Source organism: Apodemus sylvaticus, chromosome 18, assembly GCF_947179515.1.
Source record: "Apodemus sylvaticus chromosome 18, mApoSyl1.1, whole genome shotgun sequence".
NCBI classification, from domain to species: Eukaryota; Metazoa; Chordata; class Mammalia; order Rodentia; family Muridae; genus Apodemus; species Apodemus sylvaticus.
The window spans coordinates 45160132-45177677 of record NC_067489.1 but is presented as its reverse complement, the minus strand read 5'-3'; the positions used below and the strand labels follow the sequence as shown (position 1 = coordinate 45177677).

The following is a 17546-nucleotide window of genomic DNA, read 5'->3' as shown; positions in this document are numbered from 1 at the left end:
CCCTAAAATACTTTGCCATGTGTCTGGTTTGGCTTCTCAGACTCTGAATCTTGTACAGAAGCAATGGGAACAGACTTTAAGAAACTGACCCTTCCAATGTCTTGAAAAGAGGAACCGTGGATATATACTTATAATCGAGTGTGTACCGAAATGTAGCAACTATCACACAGATATGGCTAAAATCCCATTATCTGCATACATAAGAGAAAGAGGAACATACTATTATTTGTTTTAAAAAAGAAGTTGCTACATAATTCTTATATGTGAGAAAAATGTTTTATTCCAAGTCACACTCCGGCTTAAGAAAGTATGTGTAGGGGCAGGAGAGATGGCGCTGTAGTTAAGAGTAACTCACTGCTTTTCCAGAGGAGATTAAATTCCCAGCATTCATATGACAGCTCACAAGCATCTATAGCTCAGTTTCAGGGGGCCTGATGGCCACGTCTGGCCGCCATAGGCACCAGGCACGCAAAGTGTGCACAGACAGACATAGGTCTGTTAAAAAAAAAAAAAACAAACTCATACACATAAAATACATAAAAATATTTTACAAAGAAAACATGTGGACTTTTGGGTTGGAAAGATTTGTTTCTCTTTCTATACATTGGCAAAGATCTCGAGAAAGGCTGACTGGACATTAAAGGAAGAGGGAGTCCACAGAAGGGCAGAGGAGTTTAGAAGTCTTCAGACAGCCAACATTAGGTCACAATTATGCATTGTGTGTATAGTGTGTGTGTGTGTGTGTGTGTGTGTGTGTGTGTAAAACGAGGGGAAAAACATGTCTGATTTGCAATTTTTAATTTCAAGTCTTTCCTGGGAATGAAGTTGGTAATCGTTGCACGTTATCGTTTGCATTGTATTCTCAGAATGTATGTTGAGTCCTGGGTCCCCAGTACGTATTTGTCATCTGCTCCACTAAGGAGGCAATTAAGGTGAAGTGAGGTCATAAGGGTGGGGCCCTCATCCAGCCAGACCAGTGACCTAAGAACAGGAAGGGACCAGAGACCTCCCTCTCAGCACACACTAAGGGTCTCTGCAAAGGCAGCAAGTACTCTTTTTTTTTTTTTTTTTTTTTTTTTTTTTTTTTTTTTTTTTTTGGTTTTTTCAAGACAGGGTTTCTCTGTGTAGCACTGGCTGTCCTGGAACTCACTCTGTAGACCAGGCTGGCCTCAAACTCAGAAATCCACCTGCCTCTGCCTCCCAAGTGCTAGGATTAAAGGCATGTGCCACCACCACCTGACTGCATCAAGTACTTTTAAGTACTGAGCACTTTCTCCAGCTCCGAAATCTACTTTTTAAAAAGTTACACACTACAGAAAACTAGAGAAAGAAATTAAAGCCTCATTTCTTACTGCATTACTCTTACAAAAAGGTCATAGTAGGTGTGATTAGCTCGGTAGCTCTGTTGAGTTTTCTCCAGGTCTGTCATGGGACTATCTTTCCTTGTCAATAAATACGGGATATCATGTTGAATGATTTATTTACTTTTATGTACATTGGCACTCTGCCTGCATGTACGCCTGGATGACATGTTGGATTCCCTGGAACTGGAGTTACAGGTGTCAGCTGCCGTGTGGGGACTCGCGATTGATCCCTGGTCCTTTGGAAGAGCAGCCAGTGGTCCCAGCTGCTGAGTCATTCCTCCAGTCCTGGAGCATCATTTTAAATGGTTGCCTAACATCATGTTTTAGAGATTCCTACCGTTTATTGAGTCAGTCTCGTTTACAGACATCGCAACGAATCCCAGAAGCTAGAATGTTCTTTCTGTCTGTGCTTCCATAGCAACAAACCACTCACAGGTGTTTCTGCCAACTTTGCCAGCACCTTATCTATTTGTAAGAAGATCAAACAATAACCCTACCCGCATGATGGAATTAGGCTCATTCAGGGTTCAATTCAAATGTATGGTTGCAAAACGCTATGTTGTGCATAATTGCTTGAAGTGATGCCCAAGTTTCCCACCTCCAGAATATTGCTCGAACTTGAACACAATCTTCTGTACCCTCCTCTGCCCAAGCATCTCCTAGTCCATCATGCTCTGGGGTTTATTCCATCCAGACATGGCTGCTCCCGCCTGAGTCTTCCTGAACAACGGCTACCACTGGGTCTGAGAGTTCAGGGCAGGCAGCTGTGCCAGGATTTGTGTTCCCTAATGCATATCTGTACTTCACTCTGCAGAGAGGGCACCCTTCGGAGACTTTGGGTGGGTTAGATGAGAAAACGATACAGCCAAAGGTGAGAGAAGATTCGGTCTAAGAGACCCTGAGGAGTTGCCGCCTTAATTAGCTGAGGAGTTGCCTCCTTAATTAGCCACCCTAACAACTGCAGTGCTTAGAAATCCATCTGAGAAAGCAAAGGCTTCCCATTCACCCAGCCAACTTATATTTCCTGGGTGCCTATCGGCGTCTGTCATGATCATAAGTTATTGTCTGTTTCAGTTCTTACATTAGCAGAACTGAAAGTGTAGCCATTTTCCAGAAGATTCTATCAGACGCAAAAGCACAGTCAGAACCTGTGTGGTGGTGGCTTCTTCACAGGGACAGCACTGAGGTAGTGGGGCTCTCCTTACCGAAGGGTGGGACAGCGGCATAGCACTCATCTCACCTCAGATGATGTCATCAGGTGCCAGTATCTCCCACACTGGTGGGACAGCAATACACTGTGTGCACAGTGAAAAACTCCGTAAAAGATCAAAAATCTGCCTGAAGATTGGGGAAAGGTGGGCAGACCTTTGACTCCAGTACTCTAGAGGCAGAGGCAGGCAGATCTTTGTGAGTTCAAGGCTAACCAGGGCTACTTAATGAAAGCCTATCTCAAAGATCTCTCTCCTCTGGAACTCTCTAGCTTTTGGGTATTGACTACTTTTTCCATATCTTTTTTATGTCTTTTCTTTACCAATGTGCCTTTTTGAAAACATTTAAACTATGCCCTTTATTCATTCATGGAGACATGAGGGAAGAAACTCCAGGTGTGCTTAAAATGAACCCAAAGACAATGTAATTGGCAGAGGAACCAAAGCCCTAAGATTACAGTGGATTTCTTCTTTTGACGACCATCAACACCCCCTCTTCCTTGTTTTCCTCCTCCTCCTCCTCCCCTTCTTCTTCTTCCTTTTCTTCTCTCTCCCTTTCCCCCTTTAAGTTGGAAAGTGTCCAGATCTCCGAAGACCTCAGCAAGACCCTACATAGAACCAGAAGCTTAGACCTGACCTCAAGGGCTGCCACCAAAGAGACTCCACTGACAACAGGAATTTCAATGCAAGAAAACCATTAGCAACATTTCTCAGTAAGAACCTATTGACCAGGCTAAGCAGGCTCCATTGCTGGAACCCTGAGTTATGATGTTGGAAGGGAAATGTCTCCGGTTTTAAAGTAATTTCGACATAGTTCCTGTATTAGTGGTTCTCTGTGGGTTAATAAATTAATGCTCCACTCATGATTGGGTTGTTTGTACTGTCTCTCTCTCTCTCTTAACAGGAAAGATTTGGGGCTTGGTCCACAGAGGAACCAACTACTACACCCAAGCCTGCAGCAAATCAAACTCAATGTAGCCCTGGGTTAGTGGCTTGTGGAGTCTGGGATGATTGACAGGTTCAACACACAAATGCCATCAAGCCAGCTGGTGGGCAGGGGATCAAATCACAGCTCTGATGTTTGTCCTCAGAGCTGGCAACAAATGATTGGAAGTCAGGAAAAGAAATACAATTGTGGGCGAGTTACTGTGGCTTGACAATTCCCATTGTTTGTTTACTGACTTTTATTTTTAGACTTTAAAATAGTTCCCATTGTTAATCCCTCTGGGCATGTGTACAGGAGCAGTAAAGTCACACAGCCAGCAAGCTGACAGCAGCCAGGCAGCTCCAAAAATGTTTTCAAACCAATCGTAACTGTGGCTTTCTCTCAGATCAAACCCACAGTCACAGTCTATAGTTTTGATGTTGTTTTTCTTTGTCAGGGAAGGTGAGACTGGATTTTTGGATGGGAAAGTCGGTACAGATAAGAACAGAACTTTGGCCTGCAAGACAGAAACGTTAAGAACGAGTCTTCCTTCTAAGTTGCTAATTCATTTTTCAAGGGCCTAGTGCCGAGAGAGAGAAAGAGAGAGAGAGAGAGAGAGAGAGAGAGAGAGACATACAAGGCATGACGTGGTCGCGCAGATGTCTGGGGAAGATCAGAGGTTCTGGAAGCTTTTGAGCTCTAGGAATGGGTGTGGGGAGCAGATGAGACAGAGAAAGCAAAGTTACAAGACTCAGGGGTAATATAATTTGCACCCTGAACTTTTATTGGGTAAGAGCTATGACTTGACATTGTCTTCAGTTCTGCAAACAAGACCAGGAACAAGACAACTGAGGCGGTGTTTTGGTATTTAAGCTCCTCTGCGTGGTATTGAGAAATGAACACACGATAATGCTTGCAACAGAAAGAGGCGATCAAAGACTCTGTGGCTCCGGATTCAGGAGAAGGATGCGGGACAAGCTTGCGTGCAGGAGCAGGACTTCCGGTTTGACACCTGAAGGGATCCACACAGCACTGCCAGTCATTTGTCAGAGAAAATGCTGCGCTGTAAGCCTAGAAGCCGGTGCTGCCCAAGGTCTAGCCCATTAACTCTATAGCCCAAGGCGTGAAAGTGGAGTTTGGTGCCTAAGACATAACTTCAGGGAACAGTCCAGAAGGTAGTGGAGGCTCCCACAATACTGCTATCACTGGTGCAGCCTAATGCCTGTCTCCAGCAGCTGTGCAGTGAGCGTGCACAGAAAAGAAACCATATATGGTGCTTCTGTGGATTATTTTGGGGGTGCTGGTTGTTAGACATATTTGACAGCTCAATGAATCGGTTTCTGGTATTTCTGGATGGTGTTTTTGGATGGTTTAAAATTGCTCGTGTGATCTAGAGTAGCAGCTGTGTAGACTGGAAAATCACATCCCTTCACCAAGGCCTTCCTTAGCAAATCCTGAATTCTGGACTCTGTGGCTCCTACCAATTGAAGAGTCCTTTCCCTGCTGCAACACCATAGGTTCTGCCATGCTCTGAAGATCGTGCCCAGCAGTCCCTCCAGCTGCTAGTTACCTGGCAACCGTCTATTGTGGGTCTGTACGGTTCCCCAATGCTCTACCATCCGTGTCATTGAGATGGAGCAGAGGGTCACAGCCAGGCTCACAATAATGTCCTGCTCCGGAACTTCTGATCCTTCTGGCTGTGGCGTATGATGCTGCTTCCGGCCTCTGAGTTCACACCTGTGTCGTCTGGATGGCTGCTTGCTGAACAGTTCCCAACCTGGACTCGCCACACCTCCTCTGCAGACAAGATGGAGACTGAAAGCTCCAATATGGCGCCCATGCCAACTGTGCTGGTAAACAAAGCGAGTCACTGTGTCTACCTAGTGCCCAGCCGTCATTTCTGCTGTGCACCTCCGTTCTCCTACCCAAGGACACCCAGCCAGCAGGGAGCTTGTCTCCTTACACTGTCAACCTTCCCTTTTCTTTTGCACTATTCTCCAATTCATTCATCCTTCCTAGGTTAAAAAAGGAATCACATATAGCTTCAAAGGCCCTCATGAACAGTGCATTTTTTTTGGATTGCAGGAAATAATGATTTATTTAACAGAAGCCTAAAAAGCCGAAAAACAGGAAAAAAAACATTAGAAGTAACTATCTTTTCATGACAGTTGGGCGCCAAGGTAAAGTACCCTGAAATCTAGAGTGTAAGCAAACGTGGAAGTTACCCAGTGACCTTTCAGGATCAGATACAGATAATAAATTTATTATATTGTTTAAAAGAAAATCTCACAAAAATATGCATGGTGCTTCCATCCCTAAACTGCCTTGTCTCCATCACTGGGCCTGAAGAACAACTAAGGATTTTGTGGTCTTAATATGAAATGCCCATCATGTCTCCCTATGAGTTCATACATTGGAGACTTGGTTGGCATCTGATGATGGTCCTAATTTGGACTCTTTTGGACATGGGAAGCCTTGCAGGAAGAAATAGGTTACTGTGCTGCACGTGTAGCTTTGAAAGCTCTGTATGGGTAAGCGGCCTCTTCGTCTACACACTATGATAGTCTTCCTTAGTGGGTTCTAGACTCAACAGAGCCAAACAACATGGACAGAATGCAGCCCTCTGAATCTATGAGCCAGAAACAAACAAAAATCAAACCTCTTCCTCTCAGTTTGTTTCTGTTGGATGATTTATGTCCTGCACAAAAGATGTCCTCCCACGGCCACAAGAACACAAACTACAAAGAGAAGCAGAATTCAGAAAGTACCTCCCCACGCTGACTATTCGTACAGCTCCACCGCACTGGGCAGTGAGTCCCTAGAATCGCTGAACCTTGGATCTCTGAAGAACAGAAGGTTAATAATTACGTAGTTCGATAAGAAGACGCACTGACCTATGAAACTGTCCAGAGGTGTTGGGGACAAAGTTATAATCTTTTCAGATATTATGGGACATTGCTGAAGTTAGGAAATACCTTCCTGTTTGCAAACAGAAGTGTTCATTCGATTTTGGATTCTCTCAACAGAGCTTGAGAAAGAAAGAAACCAGTGGTTTGTAGAAAAGCCAGAAATATCCAGTTCAGGACGAGAAAAAACCACCCATTGACTCACGGGGAAAGCTTGTTGGTGTGGTAGGCAGAGCAGTGCCAAGGGGCTGCCCAGGCTCTGCAGGCCTTGACGAGCTACTCCAGGAAAGCAAACTATTTGGAAGGAAAGAGGACTCTATGGGTGGCGGTCTCGTGGCTGAGAAAGAATAGGATAAAGGATGCTTCGAGGTTTTTATTTTTATTTATTTTTGTTTAAGGCTTTGGCTCAGTCATTCAGTAAGAAAATCATTAACTCGTGAAAGCACCAAAATGTATAGTTTATTCTGTGGAGCAGAACAAACTAACGTGCTTTTGGATTGGCATGGATGGTTTAGAAAGGATGGGACTTTGTTAACTTGAATATGTGTGTGTAAATGTTTTGCCTGCATGGACGTATGTGTGTCTCATGTGTGCCTGGTGCCCTGGTAGGTCAAAAGAGGGTGTGAGTTCACCCGGAACTAAAGACCAGTCATTGTGTGCTACTGCATGAACACCGGTAACTAAATGAGGATCCCGTCTGTAGGAGGAGCAGATGCTCTGAGACACCGAGCCGCCACTCCAGCCCCCTACACATACACACACTCTAGTTTTAAGGAATCTAGATGTGCTTAGATTTGGAGAACTAACATATCAACTCCTTCAGGCAAACAGGTTGGTTCAAGAGACAGAAAACTAAAGGGGTGCCAGAGTTTGCCATTTCCCCTCTCCAGTCCTCAGCGAAGCCTGTAAGAAAGATATTCCCGGCTCCATGTGGAGGTGGAAGGAGGCGGGAGGGGGATAGAACCTGCTTGTAAAGACTGTGGGGGTTTTAAAAGTGTGAGACATAAGAACAGGGCGTTTCAGAAATGAGAAAGACACAGTAAAAGAAGCATTGGAGGACAAGTGTTGGGATGAGATCATGACTGAAGCTACAGAGTCCTGGGGAACCAGGAGAAAAACATTAAGCCAGAGAAAAGTAGTGATGGTGGGGGAGTGCATAAAGTTTTAGTGGCTCTCCAGTTCTTAATGACTCTGATATGATCAGAGAAAGAAACACAAGCTATTCAAAGGTCAACTCAAGGACAGGCTGGGAGATGGCTTAGTGGACAAGGTGTTTGCCACACAAGCCCGAGGACCAGGGTTCTGATCCTCAGAATTCATATAAAAGTCAGGGAGCCACGGCAGCTTTGCTTGTAAGCCAACCCTGGGAAGCAGAAAACGCAGAAGGCTGCCTGAATTGTGAGTGTCAGGTTCAACAAGAGACTCTGCCTCCGTAAAACAAAGAGGAGAGCTGAGAAGGGAGACACTCAGCGTTAACCTCTGACCTCTGTATGCACACGCGCACACACATGGAAGATTGTATACGTGAGCGCACACACACCATACAAACACATGATAAAAGAACTCAAGAACCAGGAACATCAGAGCCAAGAGGAAGGACATTTTCTGGCTTTTTCTTTTTGATGACTACTTTCAGTGTAAGGATCCAGAGAATAATGTAACGATATATTCCCAACAGTGGTGAAATGGAAGAGTCCCCGCCGATGTCAGAAAACTCACAGGGGACAGCCTGAGAACTACACAGCCACAGGCAGTTGCTCCTTCTTAAATACCAGCAGGTACTGGTGCAACTGATCCTTGTGCTGGAGTGGTGAGCGCGCGTGTGTGTGTGTGTGTGTGTGTGTGTGTGTGTGTGTGCTGGAGTGGTAAGCACTTGTGTGTGTGACTGTTTGTGTGTTTGTGTGTGTGTGTTCCTTGTGCTGGAGTAGTGAGCATGTGTGTGTGTGTATGTGTGTATATGTGTATATGTGTTCCTTGTGCTGGAGTGGTGAGCATGTGTGTGTGTGTGCACACACACATGCGCGCCATATCCCTTGTCCCCGCAGCCCCCAACCTCCAACCCCCAACTCCCAAACCCACTGTTGCAAGTAACTTCCTGGCCTACAATTCCCCACCTTGGGCAAGTTCAGCATTAATGGACATCCATAAATACAAATGGTCTATGAAGAAGACTCACGGGGGCTGGAGAGATGGCTCAGCGGGTAAGAGCACTGACTGCTCTTCCAGAGGTCCTGAGTTCAAATCCCAGCAACCACATGGTGGCTCACAACCACCCACAATGAGATCTGATGCCCTCTTCTGGTGTACCTGAAGACAGCTACAGGGTACTTACATATAATAAATAAATAAATCTTAAAAAAAAAATACTTGTATGGTTGGGGATCATCACATCATTAGGGTCATTATAAAAAAAAAAAAAGAAGACTCACCAAGGAGCCCAGAGGGACCCCTCTGCAGAAAATAAGTCCTTAGAGAAAAAGAGGCAGACTTTAAACAAATATAAATATGTACGGGTTATGCAGGCCAGGGAAAAGGAAGGCTTAAGCTAAAATTCCTACAGAGATATACTATTTGTAACTTAACTATTCAATTCGTCTATTTCTTTCCTTATTGTTTATTTATTTATTCTGGCAGTACTGGGAATTGAACCTAGGGCCTCAGGTATTTCTGAGCAAGTTTTTTACCATTGATTTACATTGCCAGGCATACTTTGCTGTAAATTGAATAAAATAAATGACTTGATTAGGAGACTGGTGTGTTAGGAAGCTCATCTGAGGGCAGTTGAGCTGACTCCACAGAGGACCTGGACTCGGGTCCCAGCACCCACACAGGGGCTCAACAACATCTGCAGCCCCAGTTCCCTTGGGTTCGATGTCCTGGCCTGACTCCCCAAGCCCCAGGCATGCTTGAGAATAAAAATAAACAAATCTTTTAAAATGGAAAGCTAATATGATCAAATATATGACAAGCCGGGGTTGGTAGTGTTTATAGCGCACTGCACCTCTCTTTGTGTTTAAAGATGTTTATAATAAAGTGCTATGCAGAGGAGATTTTCCCCACTGGCGCTTTTTTTTTTTTAATGTGCTCATTCCCCGCCTGCTCCTCTCCTTGGAGCAAAGTCTCAAGGTTCCTGCACATATTTAACTGGCCACTGAGAATCCAGAAGTTCAAGGATTAGCCAGTTTGACATTTCACAAGCCAGGCTTCCACAGTACAACATCCTTTTCTATCTCTGCTAAAAGCTCCCCAGAAACATCTGTCTTTTCCTTAATGTATGTAATGCTACTTATCAGGCTGTGGCTTGGAGACAACACGGGGGCTCTTTGATTTAGCACACGGTTGTATAGATGGTGAATGTTGGGGATTTGTGTTGACTTGTTTAATTTTGTAGAACAGCATGCCCCCCTCAATTGCTTATCTGGTACCCCAGAAGGAGCCAGTACTGATTTACCACTGTCTCCTTGTTTTGGACATGAAAGCGCCCACATTAAAACAAGGAATTCGTGTCGAAAACAGACAGATTTGCAGGTGCTGTGGACTGAATAAACGAAGACAAGTTCAAAAGCTCGTCAAGCACGGCAGGGCTGACTCACTTTAAACAACACAAAAGGGTGAACTGAAGGATAAGTAGACTTCAGAAATAAGTTAGTGTCTGTCAACTGAGACAAAACTGGCCCCGGAACCCCGATGGCTGATAGGAACTGCCCAGAGGGCTAAGGGGATAGACAGGGAGGTAGAATTCTACTTACATTTCCTCCACTTCTTAACTTTGTTGAGTTATCTTCTTGGTGTATAGAATGGATAATGCTTGCCTTTATCCATGATTGTCTTAGTTAGGGTTTCCATTGCTGTGAAGAGACACACCATTACCAAGGCATCCCTTCTAAAGGCAAACATTTCATTGAGGAAGGGAAAGGAAGGAAAGGGAGGGAAGGGAAGGGAAGGGAAAGGGAGAGGAGGGAAGGGGAGGGGAGGGAAAGGAAGGGGAGGGGAGGGGAGGGAAAGGAAGGGGAGGGGAGGGGAGGTGAAGGAGAGGGGAGGGGAGGAGAGGGGATGGAAGGGGAGGGGAGGGGAGGTGAAGGAGAGGGGAGGGGAGGAGAGGGGATGGAAGGGAAGGGGAGGGAAGGGAAGGGAAGGGGAGAGGAGGGAAGGGGAGGGGAAGAAAGGGAGGGGGAGGGGAGGGGAAAGAAGGGGAGAGAAGGGGAGGGGAAGAAAGGGAGGGGGAGGGGAGGGGAAGGAGAGGGGATGGGAGGGAAAGAAAGGGGAGGGGAGGGAAGGGAAGGGAGGGGAAAGGAGGAGAAGGGGAGGGGACGGAAGGGGAGGGGAGGGGATGGAAGAGGCGGGGAGGAGAGGAGAGGGAAGGGGAGGGGAGGGGAAGGGGAGAGGAGGAGAGGGGAAGGGGAGAGGAGGAGAGGGGAAAGGGAGGGGAGGGGAGGATAAGGGGAGGGGAGAAAAGGGGAGGGAAGGGGAGGGGAAGAAGAGGGGAGAAAAGGGGAGGAAAGGGGAGGGAAGGGAAGGAGAGGGGAGGGGAGGGAAGGAGAGGGGAGAAAAGGGGAGGGAAGGGGAGGGAAGGGGAGGGGAAGGGAGGGAAGGGAAGGAGAGGGGAGAAAAGGGGAGGGAAGGGGAGGGAAGGAGAGGGGAGGGGAGGGAAGGAGAGGGGAAGGGGAGAGAAGGGGAGGGACGCTTCAGAGGTTTAGTCCATTATCATCATGATGGAGCATAGCAGTGTGCAGGCAGACATGGTACTGGAGGAGCTGAGAGTTCTACATTTTGTTCCGATGACAGTCAGGAGCAGACTCTACAGGAAGCCAGCAGGCTCTTTCCACCCTGGGTGGAGCTTGAGTACCAGCAGACCTCAGAGTCTCGCCTATACAGTGATGCACTTCCACCAACAAGGCCACACCTCCTAATAAGGCCCCCTCCCATGGGCCAAGCATATTCAAACCACCACATGGGTTATTATTAATCCACAATGAATTTGCCGTGTAGGGTAAGGATACCAGACAGGATCCAGGAGAGAGAGGCACATTCATAAAACTATGGATCTAGGAGATGCTGCACAAGAGAAAAGAATGCCTGTACTAGTCTGTTTTTTAATTACTATAACAAAAATACCTAAGCCAGGTGGCTTTATAAAACACAGATTTAACACCAAAGGTGTGGAGCCATGTGCCTTTAATCCCAAGCTTAACAGGCAGAGGCAAGTGGATTTCAATTGACTTTGAGGCCAGCCTAGTCTTCAGAGTGAGACACCACTGCAAAACCAATGCATAGCAGCAGCAATAACAAAATCTAAAGTAGAAATAGAAAATGTATAATAATCACATAAATGTAGCCCCTTTGGTGTAGTGGGAACCCTATTCCATGACTGAAACCTTCAAGACAAGGACACTAGTTTTTAACTTAGCATCTTCAGGAACTAGTTCCTACAGGCTGACCTCCAGTTAGTAAGGATTATTTTAAACTCTGCACCACGAATAATAACCACCATTTACTCCTGAAAATAAAGCCAATTTGAGTTCTTTCTCAGTGTCTTTTCATGCAAGGGCAAGACCTTGGATGGACATGGGCAGATTAAGCATCCTACCTTGTTCCTGATCTTTGGGGGAAATCATCCAATATTTTACCACTAAGCAAGGTGTTGTTCCCAGGTTTTGTAGATCTCTTTTATTAGGCTGAAGCTGGTGCCTTCTCTCCAATTTGGTTAATAGTTTTTGGTTTGGTTTTGTTTTGTTTTTGTCTTATCTTGTTTTAGCTTGCTCTGATTAGTATTTCTATTTCCCACTCATAAATGAAGTCTAAACTTCCCCCTTATATTATAGCTATTGAAATGGTCTGTAATAGTTCTCTTATATTCTATGAATAGGATAAATCACACAAATTGTTGAATGTTAAATTGCTTCGTACTGTTGGGAAAATTCTATTTGTCATATTTATTCTTTATATTGATGGACCTGATTAGCTAATAGTTTGATTTTGTGCTAATATTCATAATAAATAAAGACCTTTAATTTTTCTTTCTCAAAATGTTTCGTCAATTACAAATATTAGGGTTTTGCTGGCTTCATATAATGAATTGGAAGTGTTTTTTTCCCTCTATTATTTAGTAAGTTATTTTTCTTAACAAGTTGATAGACTCACCAGAGAAATAACTTGAGCTTTGAGCTTCCGTCCTTTCTTTCTTTCTTTCTTTCTTTCCTTCTTTCTTTCTTTCTTTCTTTCTTTCTTTCTTTCTTTTTTCTTTTTAGGAGTTTTTCAAGGTTTCTTTGTGTAGCCTTGGCCATCCTGGAACTCACTCTGTAGACCAGTCTGGCTTTGAATTCACTGAGATCCATCTGCCTCTGCCTCCAGAGTGCTAAAATTAAAGGTGTGTACCACCACCACCACTGGCTTTTTGTGTGCTTTTACTCTGTGTAATAAATTCAAAGTCATGTGGACTTTCTGTGCCAGTTTTTCTGTTATCAAAGTTTGTCCAATTTCATGTACACTATTGATTCGCTAGTCTAAAGATGTTTCTAATACACACTCACTGTGCTTTCAGTGTATGTAGGATCTGTAGTAATAGCTCTTCTGCCATTCCTAGCACTGGTCATTTTCATTTGTGTTACAACTCAAGAGGACGTCATTTCTTTTTATTGTTCCCTACAATTGCATTAAATTAGTATGCTATATTTAGTCATGCATTCATCCATTGGTAGGTATTGTAGTTGTTCTCACTTTTTGGTGCCTATGAATAATGAGGTTGAGAACATTTATACAAAGCTTCTGTGTCAACTGTTCCCAGCTGTTGACAACCAACTGACTCCCCACATCTCTCTGCCATGTACATAGTCGAGGAGTGTCTCTTGGTTTCTATCCCCAAAGGCAAGTAGATTTTATAGCCTGAGCTGGATTTAACCTGGGGTAGACGCCTAGGGGTTCCCAAACATCTGGCACATTGTGGGCAGCATGGAGTACAGGAAACATCACCGCAAAGCCTGACACTTACTAAAGCATTGCTTAAGAATTCTTGGGCAAAGCTGAGCATGGTAGCGCACACCTTAGAGCCAAGCATGTGGGAAGCAGAGGTAGGCAGATCTCTGAGTTGACCAGGAGGCCAACCTGGTCTACAGAGTGAGTTCCAAGTCAGCCAGGGCTGCACATAGCAATCCTGTTATCAATACATTCTCCACCACTCAAACAAAACAAAACAAAAACAAAGAATTGCTGTGCCATATGTAATTTGTCCGTTCATGTTACTGAACTCACATATTGTAAAAACAGCATAACTTCCCCTTTCTTTTCACTTTGTTCATATCCAAAATCTCTTAGACCTGGGAATCTAGAATAAGAAGATTCTCCTAGAATAAGAATAACAAAAGGGGAAAAAGATGATTCATTTCTTGCTAAGGACAAAATGTCAATAACACATTTCTTCCCACATTTTTATCATTTACCCATTTTGCCATCTTACCCAGAACCCCTTGCTCCACGGGCCACAAGGGCGCCTCGGGTTAAATGGGCACCCAGCAGCCATCTTCTACGTCCTCTTACAGGGACCGCAGGTGAAATTATTTAAAGAACTTTATACCCCTTCATAGGACAGGCCTTGAAGTGACTTAATGAGTATGGGAAGGAGGAAGTAGAAGGAGGTTAACTATATGGGAATTTATAGATGTTTTGGTGTCTAGAGTCCATGTAAATAATGTATTACCTCCCTGTAAATATTAACTCTACTCGAGTTTAGGTCTTTAAATACAAATTAACAGGGGCTCCAGGGAGAAAGAGCTGCCCAATCTTAATGGTCGTTTTAACACCAGGTACTCAGGACCCTGCAGGGAATTCCTGGAGTGGAGAGTCCTTAAGCTGCAGGTTTTCCATGCTAAACAGTTTGTAAAAAATAACAGGAAATGAGTCTTCGCTCTATAAAACAAAAAACGGAAACAGGTAATGAATTCTTTCAGAATAATTTTGATAATTGGCCTGCAAACTCCAATTTAAATTGGCTTTTAAACATCCAGGGGGTTATTGTTGTTGTTGTTGTTGTTGTTATTATTATTATTATTATTATTATTATTATTTTAAATAATACAAGCAGAACCTTTGGCCAAGACTATCAGAGGAGGCTCAGTTTGTCCAGGAAGCCACAATTCCTAGGCTGGCTTACAGTGTCAGAGGTTCAGTGATTATCATCATGGTGAGAAGCATGGCAGTGTCCAGGAAGATGTGATGCAGGAGAAGGAGCTGAGAGTTCTACATCTTGATCCAAAGGCAAATAGGAAAGGACTCCCTCTGCAGCAGTCAGGAAGAGGCTTTCTTCTGTATTGGGCGGAGCTTGAGCATAGGACTTCAAAGACCACCCCCATGGTGACACACTTCCTCGAACAAGGCCACGCCCACTCTAACAAGACCATGCCTGCTCTAACAAGGCCACACCCATTCTAACAAGGCCACACCCACTCTAACAAGGCCACACCTCCTAATAGAGCCACTCCCTGGGTCAAGCATCTTCAAACCACCACAGAGGTCTACTTTTTTAAATGATAAATACCACTATTAATTGACGTATAATTTATGAAGGGAGATATTAGCCACAGGCCACTTGACCTACCCGAAGCCCCTCCCTTCTTTCCTCCCTTCCCTTTTCTCACTTGGAAACCTAGCCGCTGTTGCTAACACTCCTTCTGGAACTTATGACAGAACCCATGTTTTCCTAAGTCTCACGGTGACTGTGGGCAGAGACAGTCAACTAAGATGAATCCCTCCATTGTCAAAGGTTTTTAAGTCTGCTTGCTGACTCAGGAGGACACCACTCTGTAGTGCCAGGAAGAAATCCTGGGCATGCGCAGATGGTATTTGTCCATGCTGCACTGGGGACATTGGAAGCCTGGTGAGGCTGAGCTGGGTTGGAAGCCCTGGGGACCCAAAGGGACAGTTACCGAGCCACAGCCCCCCATAGAGAGAGTTGTGACCATCAGTCATGTAGGGGCAGCGCCCCCAAGCCCTCCACATATAGATTAGGCATCCCTAACATCTCAGTCCAAGCCAATAGGAAACACCTGCTGTCAGACCCCCAACCCACCCAAAGATCCTATCCAGAAGGAATAAAGGTGTGTGAGAATTAGTCCACCACCCGAGAGAACATCTGATGTATAAGAGCAGTACCACTCCCTGGGAAGAGAACTCGCTCCAGAAGCTTCTGCTCCTAGAAGCTCACCTGCACTTCGCTCTCTAGCCAGCCCTCCTCTGGCTCCGCCCAGCACAGCCTCTCAGAGCAACCCCAGGACAGCAGCAGTGGCACCAGAGCAGAGCAGAGGTGGCAGTGCCCTTTCCCCTTCGCTTGAACGCTTCCGCTGGGCCCTGCCAAAGACCGCCGCAGATAGCATCCGCCGCGCAGACCAGCACCCCACCAGCTAGCTCTAGGACTGTGGCTGGGGCCACCACTGTACCCACAGTAAGTTGTGCTGGTCCTTAGGGGACAATTGTTTCCCAGGCAATGTCACCTGAGAGCTCATGATTCCAAGTGGAGCAATAAACTATGCCAAAGGGAGGCATATTTTGCACTATCGATTCAGCCTGAATATTTTATAACATATATTAAAATGCGGAAGTTGGAGGTGGGGCAGTGGTATACCTTTAATCCCAGAATTTGGGAGGCAGAGGCAGGCAGTCTCTACAAGTTCGAGGCCAGCCTGCTCTACAGAGTAAGTTCCAAGACAGCCAAGGTTACCCTGTCTCAAAAAAAAAAAAAAAGTTGAATTTTTAAAGTAAAATTAAAAAAAAGTTGATTATCTTTTTTTTTAACTGATTTTTTTTCCTTCCGTTGATTACATGCTTGAGGGGACTGGGTCAAGCGTAGGATGGAGAAACAGACCCACACATGCACTTCCTGACTCCACAGTCTTTGTGTACAGCTTCTTCTTTCTCTCTGGGGAACTATCCAGTTCTGTCCAGTTGCTGTACACAGTCCCCAGTCAGTACCCAAGCAGAGCGCCTTCCGGGCAAGTCCCTTTGCCTCTAAGAGATACAAGTCTGTTGGCCCTGGGCTGCCTGTGTGTTGTGAACAACAGAAACTAGATCATGGGGGTGCCAGTAAATGCTTCCACAGACAAAACATTAGGATATATTCATAAAGAGCTGGCTTTTCAAAACCTCTCAGTGGTATGACCATGATTCCCGGAGGCATGAATACAGTCATTAAGAATGATTTAAAATAAGTCAGATGATCACTTAAGTATCTTGTCCTAAGCCAGTTTCTCCCCCAGAGGTCTGTTGGAGTGATGTTTTTGTACACTGTGTGAAGATGTGTCTCCGTCCTTCCTCACCTTCTAACTGGTTATAATAAAAAGCCTGTGACGGGGCTGGAGAGATGGCTCAGCGGTTAAGAGCACTGACTCCAGAGGTCCTGAGTTCAAATCCCAGCAACCACATGGCGGCTCACAACCATCTGTAATGGGATCTGATGCCCTCTTCTGGTGTGACTGAAGACAGCTGCAGTGTACACATATAAATACACACACACACACACATATATATATGTATATATACATATATATATACATATATACATACACACACATATATATGTGTGTGTGTATGTATGTCGTAGGCCATATATATATAGCCTATGACATATAGAAAAAGGCAGGAAAATAAGGTAAGACATCCAGCAGTGGAGAGAAAGGAACTCTGGGAAAGAGTCATGGGAAGATTAGCCACCGAGATATGGAGGAACTTGGACATATGAAAACCGAGGCGTAACTGGCCACATGGCAGACGTAGAATCGTTTAAGCATTGTAGGTAAGTGTAAACCTCTGTGTCAGTATTATTCGGGAACTGCGGTGGGCGTGGATAGGCCCAGCGTTACAGAGCCGTCTCGTGCTGTTACAGAGAGCTCCTCTCGCCCCTGCCTCCTGAGATCTGGGATTGCAGGAACGAGGCACCACACTCGGCTTTCATCCATACTTTTATCAAATTAAAAAAATCAAGAACCTTAGTTGGTCGAGAAGAATCAACAGACTATGATTTAGAAGCCGCCATTCAGAGTTATTCCGGTACTTGACCAGCCGACTGCAAGACATACGCCCTGGGGCATAGTCTGCAACCACTGACGAACACTACCCCGAAAAGCCAACCGGAAGTCATATTACCGAGTCGGAAGTT

The 17546-nt window shown here is 45.1% G+C and overlaps 1 long non-coding RNA gene across 1 annotated transcript in view; it reads right to left on the bottom strand.

The window, feature by feature from the left end:
• Positions 1-4239: 4239 nt before the first annotated feature.
• LOC127668871 (uncharacterized) overlaps positions 4240-17546 on the bottom strand; it is a 34288-nt gene continuing 20981 nt past the window's right edge. The window contains exons 2-3 of the long non-coding RNA XR_007974230.1: positions 10153-10251; positions 4240-5294 (exon numbers count right to left, since the gene is read on the bottom strand). This is a non-coding gene — a long non-coding RNA (uncharacterized LOC127668871). The remainder of the gene's footprint in view (positions 5295-10152; positions 10252-17546) is intronic.